We start from the raw sequence: 6,142 nt of genomic DNA on the forward strand, positions 1-6,142 counted from the left end.
CTTCTAAAAGTATTAAAGCGCATTAAATGCTGAGATTTGCAAATGATCATTTTATGAAGAAAAAAAGAGTATCATTTAGTTGCTAGACCATTTTATTAATTTTAACGTTAAATGTAGGCCCCTAAGTATGGATAAATAGCATAATGTGTCGTTCTTAAATAAATTAAAAAAAAATAAAATTTAAACAATTGCAAAAATTGTTGTGGTGGAAGAGAAATAATAAAACACTTCAGGGTGGAAACAGTAACTTCATGTCACATCATCCTGTCATTGATTATTGTCCTAAAACAGCACGTCCCATCATGTTTTATTCCCTACTTAATCAAGTTATAGGAGATCGCAATACTTATTACAACTTATTAAACCGTTAACTGTCATCTGTGTAGAACAATAAATGGTTTAAAATTGCTTTAATGCCTAAGAAACTACCGAAACTTTGCATAAGAACATCTCTACACCTGTTTCTTCATTACAAACTGACAGAATATGAACAAATACTGTATGCAAATTGCAACTGTTCCCACAAATCCAGATAGGCCAAGTCTAAAATCACTTCTATGAGCTAATAACATTAGCATATTATTGGCACTCTGTGAGCAAAACTAATCTTTTCAGGTATTGCAGTGTGATATTTTTGCCATATTATGTACATACACCAATCAGCTGTTAGATTAAAACCACTGACGGGTGAAGTGAATAACACTGATTATCTCATTACAGTGGCACCTATCATTGGGTGGGATATACAGTATTTATTAGGCAGCAAGTGAACAGTCAGTTCTCGAAGTTGATGTGTTGGAAGCAGGAAAAATGGGCAAAGCATAAGGATCTGAGCGACTTTGACAAGGACTAAATTGTGATGGCTAGACGACCGGGTCAGAGCGTCTCGAAAACGGCAGGTCTTGTGGGGTGTTCCTAGCATGCACTGGTTAGTACCTACCAAAAAGTGGTCAAAGGAAGGAGAACCGGAGAACTGGCGATAGAGTCATGGACGCTCAAGGCTCATTGAAGGCTAGCCCGTGTGGTCCGATCCCACAGAAGAGCTACTATTTCACAAACTGTTGAAAAAGTTAATCCTGGTTCTGATAGAAAGGAGTCAGAACACACAGTGCATCACAGCTTGCTGCGTATGGAGATGCATAGCTGCAGACCGGTCAGAGAGCCCATGCTGACCCCTGTACACCACCAAAAGCACCTACAATGGGCACGTGAGCACCAGAAATGGACCATTGTTCAGTGGAAGAAGGTGGCCTGGTCTGATGAACATCATGTGGACGGCTGGGTGTGTATGCGTCGCTTTCCTGGGGAAGAAATGGCACCAGAATGCTCTATAAGAAGAAGGCAAGCCGGTGGACACAGTGTGATGCTCTGGGTAATGTTCTGCTGGGAAAACTTGGGTCCTGGAATTCATTTGGATGTTACTTTGACACGTACCACCAGCCTAAACATTGCTACAAACCAAGTACACGCCTTCATGGCAACAGTATTCCCTAATGGCAGTGGACTCTTTCAGCAGGATAATGCGTCCTGCCACACTGCAAAAATTGTTCAGGAACAGTTTGAGGAACATGACAAAGAGTTCAAGGTGTTGAATCGGCCTCCAAATTCCCCAGATCTCAATCCGACCGATCATCTGTGGGATGTACTGGGCAAGTACAAGTCTGATTCATGGAGGCCCGACCTCACAACTTACAGGACTTAAATGGCCTTCTGCTAACGTCTCGGTGCCAGATACCACAGCACACCTTCAGCGGTCTTGTAGAGTCCGTGCCTCGACGGGTCAGAGCTGTTTCGGTCATACAAGGCGGACCTACACAATATTAAGCAGGTGGTTTTAACGTTATGTCCGATTGGTGAAAATGTACAAAAAGCCTGTGATTTCTTTTCACGTGATTTGATCAAAACCGGTGTGAATATTCTTAAATTAAAGCTAACACTGGATAATTGAACTCCATTGTGATTGTTTTCGTGTCACAGTACGGAGACAAGACTAAAGATATTGTCACTGTTCAATTGTTTACATACTTTAACCTAAAAATACTATAAATATTCATTTAAAAAAAAAAAATTCTTATTATTGATCATATTAGATTTAGGTATTATAACATCTTAGACTGATTAAGAATGTAAATCAAAATATAATTACAAGATAATTAATGAATAATTGAATTCTTCAAGGCTCATTACTCTGAAAGTCTTGATTAATTATAATACAGAACGTCTTCTCGTAGAAGTATAATCTTCACATGGCATTAGGTGAACTCTCAGTAGTGTGCTCGGTGTTTTTCAATTTCTCCGTGTTTTCACAGACGCGTTAGTGTTGTTAAGTTTTATTACTAGCAACCCGTACCACCTTCCCTAATGAGCTCGGGGTGGCACAGTTCTCTGGTAACAATTAAAGTCATGATGACTAAGAGCCAGCATCTGCTGGGACACCCTGAAGGTTTACTCTGTGCAGGGGAAAGAGCTCCACATTAACCTGCTGTGCTCATGCAAAACAGGATGCCATCCCAACTATCACCCCGTGGGGAGAAAAACAGCATGTCCCTGCAGGCCTCTGCCTGAGCCAGCTTCCTAAACCACATTTGCTAGCTGTGCCACCCCGCCAGCACGGCCTTCCGAAATCTGAAAGGATTAAGATGACTATAGAGGAAGATTACGTTCAGTGCTTTAACCTCTTAAAGTCTCTGCTTAGATGCTGTTCGCAGTATTCAGGAACCTGTAGGAATTATTCACTAACTACAGGAAAGGTGAGGAGATTCCAAGAGGAACGAATGTCAGGAATGACCCTGATGCATAAGACGTTAAAAAAACAAACCCAGGGAGCTGCAAATGTTTAATTGTAACTGTAAAGTAAAGCAGATCATCACAAAATCATATACCGTACATGTCACGTTTAATTGTTGTTTTTTTGCTGTGGTGTATTTATTCCATTATTTCAAAGATTCCAGAGAAACGTAGATAAAAAGGGGTTTCAGGACTACACAAGTAGCTAGATATGATGAACAGTGATGTTAAACAACTTTATAAATGCTAAATTGTAAAATGTTAAATAGTATTAAAATGCTAAATAGTAACTACTTAGTTAAGGTTCTAGGTAGTTAGGCTATGCTAATTGTTAGATAGCCAAAGTTAGCTGCCTGATAAGAATAGCTATTTCAGCTAAACTTATCTCATTACATTCATCGAATTATGGTTCCTCTTCCCGTCTTCAGTTCTGATTCAACTTAACTCTACTCCGTGTCTCGTCACTTCACTTGGTGGTCATGGAGACGGGTGTGAGAGATGGCTGAAATTGGCTAACTGCTTGGTTTCGAAGCATCTACTTTCCCTGAGAGTCCCAGATACTTCACCTTTGGCCTAATTTACATAAAAGATACAGGTTCGAGAGCTTCGGTCAAAGATCACGAGGGCTGGTTTGAGTTCATGTGAGCTGGTTTGAGTACTTCATAAACTGCTGAATTTTACACACAAGAGTCTCAGAGTTTACACAGAATGGTGCGAAAAACAAAAAACACAGAGGGAGCGACAGTTCTGTGGGTGGAAACACCAATAAGGATATGGTAACTCATATAATAACTCATAATAACTCATATAACTCATACAAGCCCAAGGGTGTCTTTAGTAAATATTAATAAAAAAAAAAAAAGAAGTGCTGAACTGTTTATTTATTTATTTATTTATTTATTTTATTGACCTATTTTAATTATATATATTAATTATTGTTCATTTACATAAAAGGTGCCAAAAATTCTGCTGCCCTGAACTGGTACTGTAACTCAGTACCAGACGAGGATCGCACCGCATCACTGCAACAGGAAAAAGAAAATAATTTGTGTATGGACGCGTGCTTAACGCTAAATTATTACATAAAAATTACATTTAAAAAATGTCAAGTGATCACATAAAAACTGTAGTTAAAAAAAAACAAATGCAAATTCTGCTACTACTAAATTATAAAAAGTTATAATGATGTTATAGTGATTACTCAGTAGTGTTCAGTAGTATCTTTAGAATATTTAATAAAAGTTTTCGTTTCATGTTGTATACGCAGCAATTTGGATTTCAATGTTATGCAAATGAACATCGTAATAATCTTTGCTTTAAATGTAAGTTAAAAAGTCTAAAGTGTTTATGATAAAGCGCATTAATGAAGCCATTACTAACTACTTACCTAATTGTAGATATGTACATTGGTGATTTTCTGATTTCAGGGTTTAACACCAATACTGACCTGTTATTAGTTATAAAATTTGCACCCGTTCAGGACGAAAGCCTCAGATCTAGCTCGCTGCTTGACCCCTAGGGAGCGGGAGGATCTCACTGCCTGGCTCCTTGGGAAGCGTAAGCATTTATTCATGCTGCCATATTAATGAACGGTTCAGACTGTTTGCCCTGGCATCTGTACACAATCTTGTCATTTAAATGTGAAGGGGAAATCACATGTATCGAGCTAATGAAGTATGAAGTCGCTGGAATCACTCGTCCTGACATACGGGCTTCCTAAATAAATCAATTTACAGGAAGTAGACATTAGTGTGTCATAAGAGTGTTACAAACACTTAAATTGATTTCCAGTTTAGGTTGAGAATATGAAATTATATATTTGTCTGACATAAGAGCTTCTTAATAAATATAGCTGTAGGAAATAGACATTAGTGCTTCATAAGAGTGTTATAAACACTTAAATTGATTTCCAGTTTAGGTTGTGAACCTGACATTATATATTTGGCTGACATACAAGCTTCTTAATAAGTTAAGTTGTAGGAAGTAGTCATTAGTGTGTCATACGAGTGTTATAAACACTTAAATTGATTTCCAGTTTAGGTTGAGAATATGAAATTATATATTTGGCTGACATACAAGCTTCTTAATAAGTTAAAAAGTTGCGTCTTGGCCTTCAAACTCCCAGCCTGGTAGCTACGGTGCGATAAGAAGGAAGAAGGAAGTGGGTAGAAAACGATAAATCTGAAGAAAACGCATGGGGGAAAAATGCGGACAAAATGTGGTGTCTTGTGTGTTTGCTTTTAACGCTTAGAAGGTAGCTCCACTTGTATTATGTGAACTACAGAGACGTTTGGGTGCAGGATCGGGAGAAATGGCGTTACTGAATGTACCAGCCAAGAGTAAAGTACAAGCAGAGGTGAAGCCTTATCCGATCTGCTGAATTATTTATGCCCTCCCACCACTCAGGAGAGGCGGCGGGGTTCATGGCAAGATTACACGAAATAACACAGACAGAATCCAAACCAGCTTCTGACTGTCGCTGTGAAGGAGAACTCTTCGAAACCAAGGGAAGGATTCATGACACGTTTATAAGCATGACATTAGTAAATGTGGGGGCTTTTTGCCTTAAAATAAAAGACGGAACATAGAAACACCCTATTCAACATTGTTGTTCGCATTATTTTATCCTTATTTGCCAGTTTATTACTTTGTGTTTACTAACACTGATGAAGCTCTAACACTCTTCTATGAAGTATCTATTCCACTCCTACTTGACACATAAAGTTAACGAAGGTAGACATATTAACGCTTCACAAGTGCAAAATAAACGCAAAAATGGTTTGGAAATAAAATTATATATTAACATTTAGCTGAGATATTGGCTTCTTAAATAGGAAACGGTGTAGAAAGTGGACATTCGTGCGTCATAAGGGTGTTATAAACATATAGTTTATTCTCAAACTTGGCCAACGTATGTGCTTCTTAAATAACCATTCTTGTTGAAGGTAGACATTAGTGCTTCATAAGAGTGTTATAAACACAAAATTGATTTCCACCTTAGTTCGAGGATATAAAAACCATGCATTTGGTTGACATATGAGCTTCGCATGGGAGTAAAGACGTAGGACGTCGACATTGGTGCTTCATAAGCACTACTTAGAAACGCAAAATTGAGTTGTGCTTTAGTCTGTGAACATGATGATTATACGTAAATGTAGCTGACATACTGTATGTTTCTTAAGGGAGGAAAGTTGTGGAAAGTAGACATTAGTGCTTCATGAGAGTGTTATAAATGTTCAATTGTTTTCGCTTCAGTTTGTGAAGCCGAAAATGATACATTTGGTTGCTTCTTAAATAAAGCAATAAATCAATAAATCGATATCTAAACTTGACCTTCGTGCTTCATAAGAGTGTT

The sequence above is a fragment of the Ictalurus furcatus genome, chromosome 4 (genome assembly GCF_023375685.1).
Source record: "Ictalurus furcatus strain D&B chromosome 4, Billie_1.0, whole genome shotgun sequence".
In the NCBI taxonomy this organism is placed as follows: Eukaryota; Metazoa; Chordata; class Actinopteri; order Siluriformes; family Ictaluridae; genus Ictalurus; species Ictalurus furcatus.